Genomic DNA, 19,085 nt, shown 5'->3' with positions numbered 1-19,085 from the left:
TTTGGAGGAACATATCACCTCTGTCTTAGGGTGTCATAACCCAAAAGACACAATTGCCTGTTTATTCTTAGAATCATACAAAACTCAAATACACTCTGTGGGCAAAACACAACTGCTGAATATTAAGGTAGTTGGTACATGAAAGTTACAACTGTGCTTTAAAAAGTTAAAAGTATAAATTCATGGACTTCCAGAATGTAATATTTGTTTTCCTGCTTGGATCAATTCTGCTACATTGTTAATAACTTCAAATGTAGTTAATTTCAATTCTTACTACTCATAGTAATATCAACTTCATCAAAAGTAGGATCACATGTGTTAGGGCGAGAAGAACTACACTAACACACGTACATTTAATGCCTAATTATAGTAAACTTTCTACCAGTTCAGAATATTGTGGGAATGTATACCCCATGTTGACTGTTACGCTCATCATCACATGTCAATATCCATTTTGAAATTCGTTCATGTCTCTATAGGAGTCTGAAGTGTTTCGGTTTTGCTGTTTGAAGTTGAAGATAGGAGTATCTGTGCCTAAACATTACACCATAAATGCATGAAGCAGATATTATTTACGGTTTTTGAAAAGAACATTTACGACGTTAAACACGAAATAACGAATGCATAAATTAGCACTTACTAATCGGATCAGCTAGTAACATCCTCATTTTGCCAGAGTGCAAACAACGATAGCTCATGCAATTTAATGGTCACAGTTTACTGCACGCCTTCAGACAACAGTGTTGGTGCCGCGTTTCACTGTTATGTTCGTCAAACAAAAGACTGCTTCGTGGCGAAATAACGAACGTTGAGTTGGGGGGAAAAAAATAATAAAAAATAAAAAAAACCCTTCCAGTTTGTTCCTGGGATGTGAGCATTTCCACAGCTAGAACGTAATTCGAAAATTAACTCGTGCTAAAGACTAATCAGCTGGGCCTATACGTTACAAGGTCTTCCTTCTATAGTGCATTCACTTATAAAATTGAACGCAAGTGTCACTTCCCTGCTCCCGGCGGGAACTGCACGACTCACAGCTAAGTGCTATAAGGTTTTCAGTCAATTTTTTTTGTCATCAGTCTTTCGACTGGTTTGATGCGGTCCTCCATTTTCGCTTATCTTGCGCCAATCTCTTCATTTCCACATATTGTTTGCAGCCCATATCCTCAAAAATCTGCGTCACATATTCCGATCTTTGTCTCCCCCTACAATTCTTCCCTTTAGCTGTTCCTTCCATTACCAAATTAACCAATCCTGGGTGCCTCAGAATGTGTCCCACCATCCTATCTCTTCTTCTCGTAAGATTTTTCCATAGACTTTTCCCTTCGCCTATCCTGTCTGAGACGAATACATTTTGTATGATCTGATGCTTTCACGGCGACGAAGTTAAATATATTCTTCTCGGGCTACCAGACGTTTAAGGTGGCTAGATGAAAAAAAAACACCAACGTTTCGAGAACCAACTTCGTCACTGAGGACGAGGACGAAGATGGTTCTCCAGTTAGGGCTATTAGCCGTGTTCTCGGATTGAGATATGAATTATGCCAGCAACATTCGCGCCACTCATCCTATATACTTCTAATTATAAAATTATCGATTGTAATGGGAGCACCTGTCCTTCACAACTTAGTAATTACAACCCACGCGATGAAGTAACATGCACGATTGTTTCACAAACGGACATAAAGTTTCGCAAACCACTTTATAAAATAAAACCTTGTTGCTATGCAACACAGTAGACCTAATCACGGAAGGGTGATAAGAGCGTATCATGATCGAATAGGTGATCCTAAATTACGACATACATTTACTCATTTCTGTCGTTCACTGTGAAAACTTATATTTCAGATTGAAATTAACACAGATTAGCAATATGACACAAGATAAATCATTTATTGCAAAAACCATTGCCCACTATAAATTACAGCGACCAGACTTCGTAGCACAATACTCGTGTTTTTATAAGGACCTCAGAGTTATATTTTCTGATAAAACGATGATACAAACTTCAAGGCTTAAATATAATTTCTATAAATTTGCATTTAAATCACCAGTTCTCAGTCTTTTAAGATCAGGGACCGTTTCACTCTTTCTTGTTAACCCCCTAATCTCCGGGTTATAAAGGACAATTTAGTGAAACTTCATGGTAATTTACTAAAAAAAATTGCCAACTAACTATGGCATACACGTTAGCACACATCTTTTATTCAATCATATTCAAATGTCCATTTGCTATTTTAGTAAGCATTCTTTTAAATATCCGACTTAGGCGGTGCTACTACGCGGGTCACACAAACCCCTGACGTAAATGGTAAAAGATTGGCCTACTACTATTATCTTTCGACAGTCACTATTGTACCACGGTTGAGAAACACCAAAGGTGCATACGAATCCTGTCAGTAGCCAGCTGCATGTATTAACCGTCCAATTACGAACTTAAATATTACGCTGTGCAATGTAACACAGTAATTTAAATATTAGTTTCGGCTTCGGCGTGCGTTGGGAGATAAAATCAAGACCGGTCAGATATTCTGGACATGTAGCATGGCAAAGATAAGAAATTAACACAAACGTCAGTCGGAAAACTGGAAGGAAAAAAGATCATTTAAGAGATCCGAGAGATACGAGGATAATATTAAAATGGATCTCAAAGCTAAAAAAGTGTAACGCTGTGGAGAGGATTAATGTGTTTCAGGATAGGAAACGGTCTGTTTCGGGATTTTGTGAATACGGTAATGAACATTTGGATTCCATGAAAGGAAGGTGACTGAGCGAGCGACTATTTGCTCTATGGATTTAGTTGTAATACTCTGAAACTACTTTGTTTCTCCTGTGTCTATAATGAGCTTGTATTTTAATGATTAAATTAAATTAAATCCGTGGCGTAACAGCTGCAGAGAGACAAAGCCGACTAGCTTGACAGCTGGCCTCACGTTCACATGCCTAAGCAGAGGTGAACGATCATCCAACCAGATATAGGGTGACGTGTGGTCAGCACGACGAACCCCCAGGAATTGCTAGTTTTCATGACCGGAATACGCTACCCATTGTACCTCCCCAATTTCCTCACGTTGCTGGGTTGGCACCGATAACATACACTGGTCGAAAGCTCATGAGAAACTTTCTTCTCCCTCGAGACTCGAACAAGCGCGCATTCCGTATCGCCGGTCCGAAGCATGATGCCTCAGACCTCGCGGCTACGGCGCGGGACGTATTTTAATGATTAATGCGTGTATTTATAGGTTCTTAATTTATGTGACGTTATGTACGTAAAAGTGTTATTTCGAACCCCAGAGTTTTCAACACACTAGAATATAACAAGCAATGTTTGCTGAATCTGTTTTCGAAATATCCATTTAAAGATGGACTAAGAAAGCGTAGTGAAATTCGCGTCGGTGAGACCCTTCTTACATAAGGCATCACGGCCAGTAATGCTGGCTTAACGCACCAGTAAGTCATGCCACGTTACCGAGGAGGACATTAACTGTGATCGGCAATTACTATCAGAGAGGCGTGAGGGGGGAGTAGGACAGAGGCCTCCATTAACTTATAGTTTGAAACATGCAAGGTTATGTTAATTCGTAAACAATAGGTCTATGTGAAACAGGAAACAACAACCGTGGGAGTTAAAGTGTTCGATTTACTTCGAAGCTCTTTATTGCATGAGACTGAGCATTATTTGAGTTTAAACTGTTCTTTTAACTTCAAAATTCATATGTCGGAGTATTAAGCGGGAATTTGACTGGAGGGGCTGAAGAAGAAAAGGATGATCTTATTCAGAACGATGTTCGAACAAGAACCCTCCAAATCAGATATCGGGATCTCTACCGTTATACGTACACCAGGCTGCTCGGTAGTAATACTGGGGCGATTCTTCGAGTTGCTGGTTGTAAGGCGAACTTCTTTGGTGATACTGATGGCTCACCGAGCAATTTTTATTACATAAATACCGAGATACAGTTATGAGTTTGGTCGTTCGGTGTGAAACGTTTGTTGCTGCAGATAGAGGGAAATGATATGTCAAGACTGCTCTTAGTTCAACCGAGTTATTTAACATATGAACACAGTAATTAAAATTGACGCAAAATAACCTCATCAGATATACGACGTATATCTGTTAAATTCATATAAAAGTTGAGCATTGCTTTTAGTATTTCGACTGTTTTGAAGTAGTGTGCATAAACTGACTGATATTTGACAAAAAATCCGTTTATCGAAATTCACCATCTTGTTACAGATAGAACAACATTTTCTGTATAAATTTCCCTCAATGGCTAATAGATGGTGAGTGGTGTATGGCATTTTGTATTTTAAGCTTTATTATTTTAGTTATCTGAAGCGATATAAAAGCTGACATTTGTATTACGTTACAGAGACAGTTTATCTTTACTTATGATGCACACTGTACACAAATTTCAGGAGTATTCAAACCAGTTAAATACAAACAGGTTAGTAAAGCCATTTACAGGCAAAATTACTTGTTAACTCTCGACGGTTCGAGCCACATTCGATGAGTTATTGTTTTATACGAGTTTTCCGACCAAAGTTCACGAGTCTATTGCTTGGCAATGGTAGCGATTATTAGTAAACGCATGATTGACATACAAGAGTGTCTTGTTTTGAATATCATGCTTTACCCAAGCATTGAAATTAACTGGAGCTGGTTACCAGGTTCAAACTCCAAGGAGTCTAGTACATAAAAGTCAGAGATAGCGCTAGGCAGGTGATAATACAATCAAATGACTCTCTTTCTTGAGGTGACGTAGATGATAGTGTCAAGTTAAGTTCACTGTATCATGTGATAAAATACTTTGTTTAGTAAAATTGTCCTTCTACTGCCAGACTGGGAAGAAGTCGACGGTAGTTACAGAATAGTTTTATTAATTAACATATCAAAACGACTGACTTGGATTATTTAACGACACTTTTCAAACTCATAGCTTATGTAGTGATGGAAAGGACGTGGAGACAAGTGGTCGTAATATATTTTAAGATATTCCCCAGAAATAATGCAGGGGCCGAAAGGAATCACAAAAAAAGTCAGCTTGTAATTCCGCTGTAATAATTTTGTCTCGAGATATACACGGACATCCCTGAAATTGAAACAAAATAACTTAATACGTGATTTTTATGTTAAAATTAAATGAGATATTAAGGAAATGCTTGTTATTGTTCAAATCTCAAACTGTGATCATCACTATTGATTTATATATATTACCATAAAACATCCGCTGTACACGTAATTTTTCATGGTCGTAAAACGCGGACGGAAGAACATGTATTATAAGCGTCACAAAAAGTGCAACATTTGAATCTCAGACGCATGAACTGGATTCAAGACGATAACATAATGGCGACATTTGTGATTATACATTTCTATATTTTCTTAGGGAAGCCAAATATTTCGTGTTTTTATCCAGTTAAATGTCTCTCAGAGCTGGATCACACACTTCCAACCTTTTACTTGATCAAACATTTAGTCTGAAACGAGAGCGACAATGTCAAAAATGCAGACATCCGCATCCGACTACTGTCTGGTTCATCCTATGAGCTTTATCGTACTTCAGACCCTAGCTAGTCAGCTGTTTACGTCATGAGCTTTACCCTTATGATGACTATTGATCTCAGCAATGTACCGACAAACGGAAGGTGACCCTGTGTGTACTTTGAAAACAATTCTAAAATAAGACTGGAACGGCGCAATCCGTACCAGACTAGAATACAGAGTTTTAAGATGTGTTATTTACACCTAGGCATTCTGAATGCTCACAAGTGTCCTTAGTATCTCTGCCGAGACGTAATCCTCGCTAATATCGATTTCACTACAGTAAATTTTGTGGGTGAGCGTAATTTAATTATAATTGCAGATAATACGGGCGCAAGATTCACTTTATATCACACTGTCCCCTTCAATCCTGAAATCTTGACTACGTCAGTGACTGGTCAATAACATTAACCCATTATCACTCGCCGATCACGTCCGAAAAGAATGTCGATACTTAAAATCGATAAACGACCACGGTTTACACAGTCCTATGTTTGACTGGGAACCTCAGTCAGGGATTTACAGAATGGGCCGCGTGTTAAAGTGCTGGAATAATAGATAAGATTCGAAACCCAATCTTCAAACCTGAAAACGAAGTAGTTTTCACTAAAATAGTGCATAATATCATATAAAAACTAAAAACTTCTACTGAACATAATATTGTGTTCAAAACTTAGTGATTAGAATGCACCATAATTCTGATGACGAATAGTTTTTCTTAGCCCATGAGGTTCAATTCACATATCTGATGCGAAATTGGTCGTTAATTTTAAAACAGTGACATCATTTGATAATTATGAGTCGCAACTGTGTAGTTTTCTCTTCTGCTAGGTATTCGATAGGTCCCGGGTTCAAATCCCAGCCCGGAGACCGGCTCTCATGACTGAGGTTATTCGTAGTTTTCCCCAGTCCCTCTAGGAAATGTCGCGATAGTATATTTCATCTGGTCACTAATTTTGTAAGCTACAATCATCCATTCATCCATTTAACTCCTGTTTACAGTTAAGTGGAACATTTCTAAAAAAAAACTGTAAAGTAGGACATGAAATAAAGCTCCAGTTCATATTCACTCTGAAATTTCTCATTCCATTCTACATAACAGAGAGTCATAGTTAAGTCATCCACAGAAGGGAACTCTTAAGATCTTGCCAGTTATTTTCTCAAATATCGCTAGAAAGTCAAGGTCTCATTCACCATGACTCATGCTATTGAACAGTGCCTTTAGTTGTATATGTGCGCACCACACCTGAAGAAAGATTACAACTAGGACGCATGGAACATAACCCGAAGGTCGAAGAACAGAATAGCGCCAAAGAGTCTAAACAGAAAACTGCATGTAATGTTATGCATAATTCACAAGAACGGACAGGCGATGTCACTTTGCTGTTGTTGTTTTCCCCTGGACTTCATATTTTTCCGAACAAAAGTTGGTACAAAAATGACGCTGTAATTAGTAATACTACTGACGTATTCTGTAGATAACCAGTTAGAACAGTGGACAGCGCGCTTGTTAGCTAATTTCCTTAGTCATTCCGAACGAATACAGGCAGAACGCCCTTAAACGGAGCAACACCGATTCATTCCCCATTCTCTCCAATTCATCAACAATCGACGCTAATCATTCTATGCAAGCAATATACAATTTTACATAACTAAATATAAATACGCTTCCGAAAATAGACCTAAAACTATTACCAAGTACAACAGAATAGTATTTCAATATATCATTTTACTGAGTCACGACCGGTTTCTGGTTCATAAATCAAAATGATGGTCTAATGCAACCCTCAATACGGTTAAGAAAGCAAATATTGCGCTCTTGTTACGAGCATTATTTTTATTTGCATATGATAATGATGGTCGTTATGAAATATTTTGGAATAAGTGTGAAAATTCCACTATTGCTTATAATAAATATCAACTTTTGTTCAAGAAAATTAACCTTTTCGTGTTTCTGTAGTAATTATATTATGTGACGTTGTGGTATCGCTAGAAACAACTTTCATACTTACTAAATCACAAATTTTTTTGTGTGTTTACGCAATGGACAATGATTCAAACATGCATCCAAGATCTTGAACATGAAAGATGGAAAAAATGAAATTTTTTATATACTTTGTGACTGATTAAATTTACACCAGGTATGTTGAAACATATACAAGACATGCCTCCATATTCAGAAAGGATTTCGTCCTGAGATACGCTTGAAAACCGACATGTTGCAAATAAGACTGTGGATTCTGACAGCATGTAGGCCTACCTTTTAATGGATTGTACATTATTTCCTATCTTCACACCTTTTTCATTTCTACTTACATCGCTAACATAGCTTATCTTTCTTTTGGGAGGCATGAATGCGTGGGAAGTACAAAAAGGTGCTATACTTTGAGAGATGTTGGGTACAACAATTAGACGAGGATTCAACCACGACGTAGAGCGTCGCTTGTAGGCTGACGAAGTGCGCGAAGATACGTCATGGAAGGAGAAAGCAACAGACGCTTGGTATACTAAATAAAGAGGTTTCATATCTGAAAACAAAGAGCTAATGATGCTAATTTGAAGATACATACGAGCTTTAGATTAAAACAGGCAATGTCTGTATGACTTTTGTGTAGGCTGAGCATAAAATTTATTTCAACCAAGGTCCTTTAGAAATTATGCGTTCAGGTGATAAGCTTCATAAAACATGCATGCGCAACGCTTGATTCAACTGAAGAGATGCAGTTATGGAGAAAGGAAGGAACTTTTTGCTTGACGTTCTGTGAAGACTTAGTAAAGAATAAATGTAATGTCATTCTTATTGAGAAATTGTACAGAACGGATCTAAATAAACGATTATTCCGTTTATCATATTTTTTTTTATTTTTAGACCGTTACGAGCAATAATATCTTCTTCTGTGAGTTTTATATGGAGATTCTAACAAGTTCAAGGTTTCTGTCAGCACATTGACTGATCCAGAAATATTAGGCCAGCTGTTCTCAACCTCTTACGACTAGAGGTCGTATTCACGCTTCGCTGGGTTTTATTGAAAACAATTTATATAACCTTCATGATAGTTAATTAAAAACATTCTCATATTATTTAAGTACTTCAGATCTCACCTTTCAGCAACAGATTCAATTTCTGCGATTAGCAAACATTCTTCAAGGTGTTAATCGGTAAGACGCGTTATAGTTTTGGGGTTCACTTCATTAATTAAATTAAACAAGTACAGGTACAAGCCGAAAGACACATACAACTAACGAAAAGCATTTTCTGATATAGTATATATATCTTTCATCATAAAGTGATAACATTACAAACATTGTACTTCGGTCGCACAAAACACGTGTTTGTGTCGTAATCCTGGAAATGACAGCAAACTGTTAGTGAAAGTGAATTTCAACTCACTCATCCCCCCCCCCCTCACACTTCCGCGTCAAGCCGCAATAGTGCTATGTTGCCATGAAGTGTAACAGAAACTTTTCTTTTGGACGTAATTTTGGGTGCGTCATGTAGTAAAATTACTTTTTTCCTCGAAAGCCCTCCTCAGGCCCTAACACGATATCCCCTACAAAAATGATAAAAACCTTCAGTTGATATTTAAAATACAAGAGACATTTCCAGCTGAGCATATATTACGCAAATCTGGAAAATTCCTTACTGACAAGTTATTTACGCTAATTTATGCGGCTTGTAAAGATCGAGATCTTATATTGCACGTTTTGATAAAGATTTGAAGAAATGAAGCGATCTGACGTAAGCTCATTTGACCCAACTATGAATATAATAATCACCAAACCTGAGATAATATCTGAAGAAACAACTTTCACGTTCCTCCGTTCAAATGAACACATACAACACGTCGAGGTCGGTGTCCTTTGAACATGCCGGCTAATGGTAAGAAATGAACGGTGTGCGGTCATTTACAGTGGTGTATGCCACCACAACATACCTTGAAATAAATTACGGAGCAAATAATGTAAGCTCGTGGAGTGGTGTGTTAAGACACACACTGGCTTCTATTTTTAAAGCAGAGAAATTAATTAAATATCACATTAATAGTAGCCGACCTTATTCCAGTTCATTCCCTCTCTTTGTATTGAACAAGAAGTCTTAAAAATGACAAAATGTCCTGGTTATTAGCCATACCTAACTAAAATACTAGATAATACTGCAAACATGAAGGAACAAACACAGACCTGCAAGCTACGGGGATGAAGTTATACGAGGAAACGAGAATTATTTAAGATGGCTGTCTTCTGGATTGTAGGCAGAAGACAGCAATCTCGTACTTACTCACCAGTGTGAAAAGCTCGAATCGTACTGAGTTGGAGCACAGCGAAACATGGTCAGTGGGAAAGCCAGAAATAAGAAGGATAGAAGCATATGAAATGTGGTGCTATAGAAGGATGTTGAAAATTAAGTGGACTGATAAAGTACGAATGAGCTGGTCTTTTAGACAGGATAGGCGAAGGAAGAAGTCTATGGAAAAATCTTACGAGAAGAAGAGTGGGACACATTCTGAAGCACCCAGGATTGGTTAATTTGGTAATGGAAGGAACAGTTGAAGGAAAAATTGTAGGGGGAGACAAAGATTGGAATATGTGACGCAGATTTTTGAGGATGTGGACAGCAAAAAAATATGTGGAAATGAAGAGATTAGCGCAAGATAAGCGAAAATGGAGGACCACATCAAACCAGTCGAAAGACTGATGACAAACTATTTAGAACACGTATTATAAATTACTTTATCGACACGATTGGCTAATGTCGATATCCTGAAACTGTAAACGGAAGGAAGTTCTTAGAATCTTAGTGGTTTATAAATGCACTTTAAATATTGGAGACGGTTTCAAAGCATCCACACTACAACATAGCCTTGTTTATGATGCGCACACAATGAAATCATTTCTGGAAGAAGTAGGGTATGGTTAAAAATTAAATTAGATGTTCAAAGACTAATTACGTGTAAGAGTTTTAAATTTCATTGATAAAACCAATTCAAAGAGCGAAGGGGTCATGGTAACTATTTGTTTTGTCGTACTCATTACCTGCAAAACCTGCATATGTTTTATAAAAACAGACTGTTAAAGCTGTTCACGACGCAGCAGAGAAGGACTCGAGAGCTAAGAAGGACCAAGACGAGGAACGAGAAGCCCAGACCTCTCAGCAAGTGTTTCAACACATGCAGAAACAAATCAACGAGTGTTCGTCACCACCAAGTAATCATAGAGTAAATACACTTCAATGAACCATTTACATTATTTTATTTTCAAACGGGTATGTTTTACACATGCTGTGCTACAAATCAAGATGTTAATTTAGGTCAGCCGAGGTAAAAGTACAGATTTCATGATAAAAAAGAGACCATGATTACAATGAAGACTGTTCCAGAGGGGAACGTCTGATTGTAATTACATAACAAATAAAGAAAACATATTACTTCAATTTTAAGAACCACAATGGAACATTTGTCTGCAAGGATGTGTTCGGGTTAGAACCGATAAAATTAAATGTAAATTAAACCTCTCAAGCTGAAGCTCATCTAAATATTATGTAAGAATTCAGCCCGTACCGCAAATAAAACAAATCATAAGCGTTACAACGATTAGTTACTTAGTGCTGTATAAGGAAATACCAGCTCTTTGCATCAAGATTCATACGAAACTCATATATGCCAAACGCAAAGTTACATATTGCTAAAGTAGGTGATGCATATAATTACCATTCATCTTTTAAGGAAAAAAAAAACAATACAATGACAGTATTGGTCACGCTCCGTACGTGTTTCAGGTTCCACATCCCGTGTACAACTGCCAAGAAACCCTACTATTACACTTTCTGAGTCATTACTTATTTCCAGGGCCTGATTTAATTGGATTAGAAAATTATATGTGGCAAGACAAAGCTGCTATACGTTCCGTGTGTACGTGAATAGACACAGTTTTTATAACAGAAATGCAACAAAGAAAGTAGAAGATATTTCAGGTTTTAATGGCTGTTCCCTAAAGGCAAAGGTTTGTCAATCATCAGGCTCTAGAGATAATGCCTCTGAAGCAGGTTATACTACATAAGACGTATTGTGATCAAAGCATTTGGGTAGGTTATACAATCAAGTTTATAATTCGTGCCACTTGTGTTTCCAAATCTTTCCACCTGAACCGCTATACTCACAATTGTCAAAATGTCGTCTCAAGAAGAGAATGCTAAATGCGCAATGTGGTTTCATGAGTCTAGGTTTGCGCTTACAGCGCAAAGGAGACTTCGTACGGTGTTTAGAAGGGAACACATAATACAAATTGTCGACTTACAAGTGGTAAAAATTGTTTGATCACACTGGCTACATTTGCAAACGAAAGAAGCCAGCCCTCATTGAACACATGCAAAAAATAGATCTCAAAACATCTTATAGCCTTCCCAAATGCATTTACTTTTCATTCCTGTGCCTTTTAGTTCAAGAGTAATGCTACAGTAAAATTAAATAAACTTCACGTGGACACTGTATTCACATTACAGATGAATTTTTCGAATTTGATTTTTATATAAGGTGTATAAAGTAAACAATCCGAATCTTTAACATGTAGACTAGTAGTCAGAGTGACATATACCGAAATTCGGCCTCAAAGCGAGCTTTTCAGCAACAGATCTGTATTACGTCCATATTATATTAAAGTTTGTTGTTATTTGCTTGCGCTCATAGATGAAATACACAAAAGGGCAAGGACGTCTGTGTGTTATGGCTGATACTTTTATCTACTGTTATCCGCTAACGGCGGGTCATATGTAAGTTCTTTAACTTATAAAATGTTTTGGTATTATATAACAGAGCATTATATAAGTTTTGAGAGAATACCATTGCAGTTAAGGATGAGACGGATTAAGAAGACTGAGATGCGGAAGAGACGGGAAAGACACAAGAGAAATGAAGGAAGACGGTAAACGATTAAGATGCAGAAGAAGTAATTCCCCGTTGAACGCTGCTGCTACTAGCAAAGAACATAGAAAAGTGAAGTTGCCCGTGTTTGGCAACACGCCATGAAGGCGAAAGAGGGAAATTCACTACTAGCTGAAAGTATACGTAAGTAGCCAAATGCATGCTCCGGCTGCTTTTACCCCCCTTGATCATTACATAATCAGATCAGAGACGTTGTGAGCATGGGACGAAGAGAACGTTTCAATATCGTAACAGGTTATTATATTCCGATCTTCAATCCATTGCCGTTGCTTTATTGCTGAGTCACCACAGTTCCTAACCATACAATTATTCCCCATTGAAAGTTGTTCCCGCGATATATATATATATATATATAGCATGTCTCAAAAGATGTATACACATTATGGCACTGTGGCAAATTGTCAGTCATCTGGTAACCGCTGTCAACTATGCCACGAAGCTAACGGTGGTCATTTTGAACACCAACACTAGATTCTCTAATTCACTAAATGAAAATACTGACGCATGTAATAGTTTAGTTTATTGAAATACGTTTATTTTATCCATTGAATATGTGTATACATCTTTTTGGGATACTTTGTGTAGGACATTAATTACATAGCGTTTTAAGAAGCTTACAAACAAATAACCAACCCAAACCTCAGTATATTCTATCAGGGTGTGTGTGGTAAGTCTATTTCCATTGTAAATAGCTACGTGTCTGTCTGGAAAAGAAATTAACATTATCTTCACAATATCATTTTTCTTATTAGCGTTAAAGACCTGTCCTGGTCTTAGTTTTACTCTATTGCAAGAGTTTTATCTGCACGTATTGAGACAGGCTCTTGGCTTGAGCTTATATAGACCTACAAACAAGAATTAATATCATATCTTCTAGATGGAATTCTTTTGTATTTATCACACATCATAAAATTACAAGCCAAACCTGTATTTCCTGCTCATGCGCATTGCCTCATAGCTTCTTCCATTTTTAGTACTAAGACAAAAACAACAGCCTTGTGTTCTGTAAATAAACATCAGGGTTCCTTCCAGTGCTTCTTGCAAGTCTGTAATGTAACCTAACCTAAAGTTCTATGCCACAGAGAACTTAAATACGAAATTTATTTACACTGTACAGGCAACGCAGGTCAATATTAGATTCTCAAGTTTTCTACACTGCATGACCTCAGATATGAAATACTTTACAGCCTTTTCTCCTATAACGCGATAGTTGCATTCCTTAAAAACACCGCGTTATACAAACATCGAAAGAATGCGCAGAGAAAACGTTTCCTGGTACCATCACAGTATTTTCCTGGGACTGAAGAACACTAGAAATGTGGCAGGAGAGCTAGCTTTCGACCAAGGTGATTGTGAGATGCGCCAAGTGTATATACTTCTAAATGACTTTTTTTATTAGGAAACCCCGTGTCTCTTACGTGTAATATGTATCCTGTCCACGTGACAAGAGAAGTTCACCTTGATGTACATGCAAATTCGGACTGCAATGGAAAATCACAAGCCATGCTGATGCGCTAGATTAATACAGAACATGCTTTACAGGTAAGGAGTGTGAGATCTTGAAATATGGTTCGTAACCGACGTACTTTGGACACAGAAGCAGAAAATATAAAAATTAAAAACAATATATAAATAAATACAGTATACTTGACTACATGCTAGTCACCATACAGAGGCAGCTGGTTTGTGTAGGCCTGCTTATATATATATATATATATATATATATATATATATATATAAAATTTGTAAATGTGAAGTAATATTTACTGGTGTTCCCATTTTGAATACTTTTGAATACTTACTTGAGCTTAAAGTATTTACTCCCCCCATTATCAAAACAATCGACCTGAAACGTCGGTAGACTACGAGACTACTCGGTGCAATATGCCATACGGCCATCATCTTCAAGAACGTAAGTGGCATACAGAATTGTTTGAGTCACTCATTAATACGTAAGTACTTACTTTTAATCTGATATGTAGGGGAGGAGCAGTTACGGTTTCATTTTTGACATGCATTACTTCACTTATTAATATATGCCATTTTCACTACGAGCTACTAAATTACAGTAAGTAAATTTTTGACTGACCTGAAAAACAGTGCGAGAGTGCAATATTCAGTGAATTAATAAGAACTCTGAACAAGAGCCTGCTAAAGTGTTACCCGTCCATCCGAAGATGCCAGATTATCCGTTATAGGGCAAGGTGGTTTAATAACAACAAGTTCCCACCATTCTCCCTCAGGATAGTCCATGGTGAAACGCATCTCCCGCTAGCGGATGGGACTGACCACGGAAGGCGGTGTCCGTCGAAACATTTTGATCTAACGTCTGGCGGAGCTCGCAGTCAAGTAAATCTAAAGTTGGAGGAAGTATGAGGTCGTCCGTTCCAGCACCCGCCTGTTACAATCGATAGCTGAGATCCTCGACATGCAACCGTACCGCCACAGGGAAGAAGGGCAAGAATTGATTATTCTTCATTTCACATCATTAATGCATATACAGGTCTTTGAACTGTGACCCCTCCCCATTATAACCACTTCGTCCTTGTAGAGTGTGTTCAAAGTTTTCAGTCGACACAATGTAGTTATGTATTTGAATAGTGAGAAGCATTCTGGCTCCATCACCCGGGCGATTGTTCTGATAACCCAGAAGACAGTCATCTTCATTTCCGCAGCGGTGAAAACCTTAAATCTCACTCAGAGTGTTTTGGTCACGTTTTAATTTAACGATGTGAAAAAATGCAGAACGTTGTTGTGTTGGCATCACGGTCTGCTAACAGAGCACTAGTGCGTTTTCAAACGGGGGCTAATGTCCGCAGAAAATGATTAGCGTCGTGGATGCGATTCAACAAATAGAAACTGTGAATCGGTAGTTGAAACGAGCGTTGTGCCAAATGGCAGAGGCCGCCTATTCGAAAAATGGTTGACGAGAAGCACATTACGAAGAATGAGCGGAGATTTTAATCCGGGACCTCCAGAATACGAAACAGGAGAGCTAGCCACTCAACTACGATGTTCGGTTGTTTTCGATCTGTTCAGTCAAAAAGGATATCTTGACCTTCATAACTCAGGAGAGTAGCTTTGATCTTAGCAGTGCAGACCCACGCGGAAGTCTTGTGGGGATAAATCTGTGGCTACAAATCGATGTATTCCAAACAGCTGCAGTTAGAGCCTTATATTTTTAACAAGGTCAGTGTTTTCGCCCCAAAAGTCCATCCGCAAGGTCAAGGTCAAAGCTTTTCTCCTGAGAAACAAATAATAGGTCACTGTGCAGGCGCTCCGTCATTGTCCCTTAACATTCAACTCCGTAATCAACTTTCACGTAACGCCATTTTCGTATCATTCAGAAACAAACGGAATGGGAGATTATGTAATTCACTGTCTACCAAAATGATACCCAGGCTACAGACTGGAGGAGACAATTCCGCTTCGGTGTGGAAAACGCATTACAAAAATAATTTCCTGCGGTTAAACGCAAAGCATGGCAGGAAGACGTTCTAACGAGAGCTGAAGGAAAAGTTCTTTCGAACCTGCAGAAGGAAACACATAATTGAAAGCTACAGGAAATGTATTAATCTAAAGACATCGGAATTCGCAGACGCCAGCACCAAGAACGAATTCGCCGTACATCTAAGATGATTCTGACTTCTAAATTACAAATTTTACAGACGTCATTTTTCTTAACATTAAAAAATTACCGCTTTCGGTAACAGTAATTGTTCATGTCAAACTCAAAATGTATACTTCTCTGTGTGTGTGTGGATTAAACTGTAAAACTTATTGGCAAATTCAAGGTAACAAGCAAATAGACTTGTAAGATCTGAGATTCTGGGTTTTGGCGTCAAGTAGACTACCAAAGTTTCGAAGAAACATACTGTCTCCATCTTTACGGCTGACGACTTTATTTAGAGGTTCAATACAGCAAGATATACATAGCAGTTCTGGCTAACACCAGATCTTACCAGACTACAACAGTTATTTAACCACAAGGTCTCATATATCAAAGTCATTTAACTCCGATGACTGATAATCTGCAGCAAAACAATAAGTAATTAAATCCTACAGATTCATTCTTTAATTTGATTTGTTTCATGAATGTTCTCTTCTCACAGGTCTTTTATCACTTGTGTTTTTCCCGTATCCAGTACACACCATTCAGCATGGTGTGCATTGGTGGTCAGCAGGATTCACGACCCATCAGTACATGGGTTCGATCGGGACCGCGACATTTAACGCTCCTGCTGTGACCACCTTTTTTGCGAGATGATGATGAAAGTGTTGTAATTGTTGGGATGTCACGGAGAAACCGGGGAAACCCCGGAGGAAAGCTCCGTGATGCCTGGACCACGGCCTTGCCCAACACAAGTTATAAATCTGAGCACCGCCGGAAATCGAACCCGGGAACCCAGTATTACAAGCCCAGCGTTCTAACCGCTAGACCACCGTGGCGGTACTTTGTGTTAAAAGCTGGCAAAGAAAGTGATCGTCCTTAAATCCTCTTCAAAATCTAAGCAAAGATTTAGGTGGATGACCACTGTTTTTAAAAATGTTACTAAAATGAATTATATTCAATCCACAATCTCAGAAGAATTTAAATATAATTGTTAACACACATTACACGCCTCTTTATAGATAAATATCGGAAATAGTTTTAAAACAGTTTCTATATTCTCATCTTAGTTCATTTATCACCTGAATTCGCGACTTCGAATGCTTTTATCTTTCATAATTGCTACATCTTAACGACTTCTGTACACCCCAGACATGAGTTTCTAGACCGCATTTTAGATTCACGTCTTTGAACATTCATTGCAGCAGCTGCTGGTTTAAATTTAGAGCCGAAGTCTGCACAAAAGTCGAGATTGAATACTTCTGCCGTCCATGTAATGCACTTGTAAGCCGCGGGAGAGAAATTGGTGCTTGAAAATCCTGCTCAAAGGCCTAAAAAAAGAGTCAATTCCGAGCGGAGGTTTGCCGGGCCCTGAGTCGTACCTAACAGACGTACTGGTTGATACTCTCTGCTGAGGGTATGACATACAGATTATTCTGCGAACTCATGAAAAACTAACAGTGTTCATATGAGGCGAAATGATGTAAGACATTTCGAAATTACAGATTTTACAGTCGCAATTTTATAATCCGTCCCACCCCCACAGCACCCGCATTTTTCGGCTGATGTCTAGATTAAACGTAGCAACTTTTATCATTTTTTTTATAAAGAAGTATAGTGAGTAACGAATATTTCAAACGTTTTCCAAGGTGCCTCTTCTGTAATATTTGTGTGACCTACAGGAATTCCCGTGCGTTTATCATGTTAAATTATTACGACAGCGAAATAGCGCTTCGTCATGATTACTTTGTTAGAATAATTGGAAGTAGTTTCGCACTGTGTTAGGCAAAACAAAAAAGGTGGCAAAATACGATGCCACATAGCACATTTATGGTGATCTGCGAAAGACAGAAGAAAGATGTGAGTAAAATAAGGGACAAGCAAGACCTTGGTAGCCCGGTGACTCATCGCCCTGCTGATGAAGTCAACAAGCACCTCTGAAACGTCAGTAAACGTCTAACAGACTTCCCGGCGCTGCAACTCAAAATGCAATCATCTTCGTTTGTTCGGTTCATAATACTGGAATTTCCTTCTCCGGTATAAAGGAGCCAGGATCGTGAAGTTGCTTACTCATTTTCCTGCAGATCATAATATGCATGAAACTTCTTTATCTCTACTCCCCCGCCCCCACGTGCCTTCATACGTCACATTGTTGTTTATCGCGGAATCATGATGTAGCCGAAATTATCACTGTTCTGTTATGACATCAACTTCTGTGATTGTACACAATTATTATTGATGTTATCAAGGTTATAACTCTGTAATAGAACACGATTATTCGACACTGCTTACAACAAAGTTCACCTTTGGACATGATAAGCCAATACCATTACCATATTCGATCCATCCCCACCTGATTCCATAAAACCCATTTTAATTGAAAGTGAGTGGACAGCTAGACGCTTCGATTGTGTTCACTAATCTCTTAAAAGTTTTGCAAAAAAGAGGGATGAGGTGCTTGCGGCAAATAGCATACAAGAGCAGATGAGAAATGCATAAGTTTTGGTCGGTATATCTGAAGGGAACGTCAAATAGCAAGACCTGGATATAGATGGGAGGATAATATGAATTGGTGCAGCTCCCACCAAAAGTCTGTATGAATTCCTTGTCTCCTTCGTCTGAGTTACATGTACAATCCACGTAGTCTCCTAATTTTCACCATCTTGACAGTACTAGGTTTTATATACAGATCACTTTATAAGTATCATTATTAAATTTTGACACAACTATTGTTGTTGTACAATGTCAATAACCACACGAATCATGCAGATATTCGAGTTGCAGCTGCCTGAAACACGTACGCGGAGATTGTAAACCTATGTCTGCGATTCTATTTTGCGTCGCATTTATATTATTCAGAGCTAGGGGTGACTGACTGTCAATCAACATTGACATTGTAACTGGTCGTTCCTCTACTTTATTTTGGAAGTTTTCTTCTCGGAGAGAGAGGGTTTTAAACAGCACACTACTGTTGTTGCTGTCACAAACTCATATA

At 38.2% G+C, this 19,085-nt stretch overlaps 1 protein-coding gene and 1 long non-coding RNA gene across 3 annotated transcripts in view; one reads left to right on the top strand and one right to left on the bottom strand.

Moving 5' to 3' along the window:
• The window catches only part of LOC110840877 (NADP-dependent malic enzyme-like), an 80,375-nt gene that overhangs the window by 61,011 nt on the left and 279 nt on the right, over positions 1-19,085 (bottom strand). The gene's annotated exons all lie outside the window — the stretch shown is intronic.
• LOC110840879 (uncharacterized) lies at positions 12,416-16,558 on the top strand. 2 transcript variants are annotated; one of them, XR_002547038.2, is made up of 3 exons: positions 12,416-12,603; positions 13,880-14,022; positions 14,724-16,558. It is a non-coding gene; the product is annotated as an uncharacterized LOC110840879 (long non-coding RNA). The 2 variants fall into 2 exon arrangements; XR_002547037.2 differs by lacking the exon at positions 12,416-12,603 and having other exon boundaries at positions 13,153-14,022.

This window comes from Zootermopsis nevadensis, unplaced genomic scaffold (assembly GCF_977971745.1).
Source record: "Zootermopsis nevadensis isolate Lab colony 2312 unplaced genomic scaffold, Znev_1.0 Znev_ptg000030l, whole genome shotgun sequence".
In the NCBI taxonomy this organism is placed as follows: domain Eukaryota; kingdom Metazoa; phylum Arthropoda; class Insecta; order Blattodea; family Termopsidae; genus Zootermopsis; species Zootermopsis nevadensis.
The sequence above is the reverse complement of the archived record's forward strand: the minus strand, read 5'-3'. Positions and strand labels throughout refer to the sequence as shown.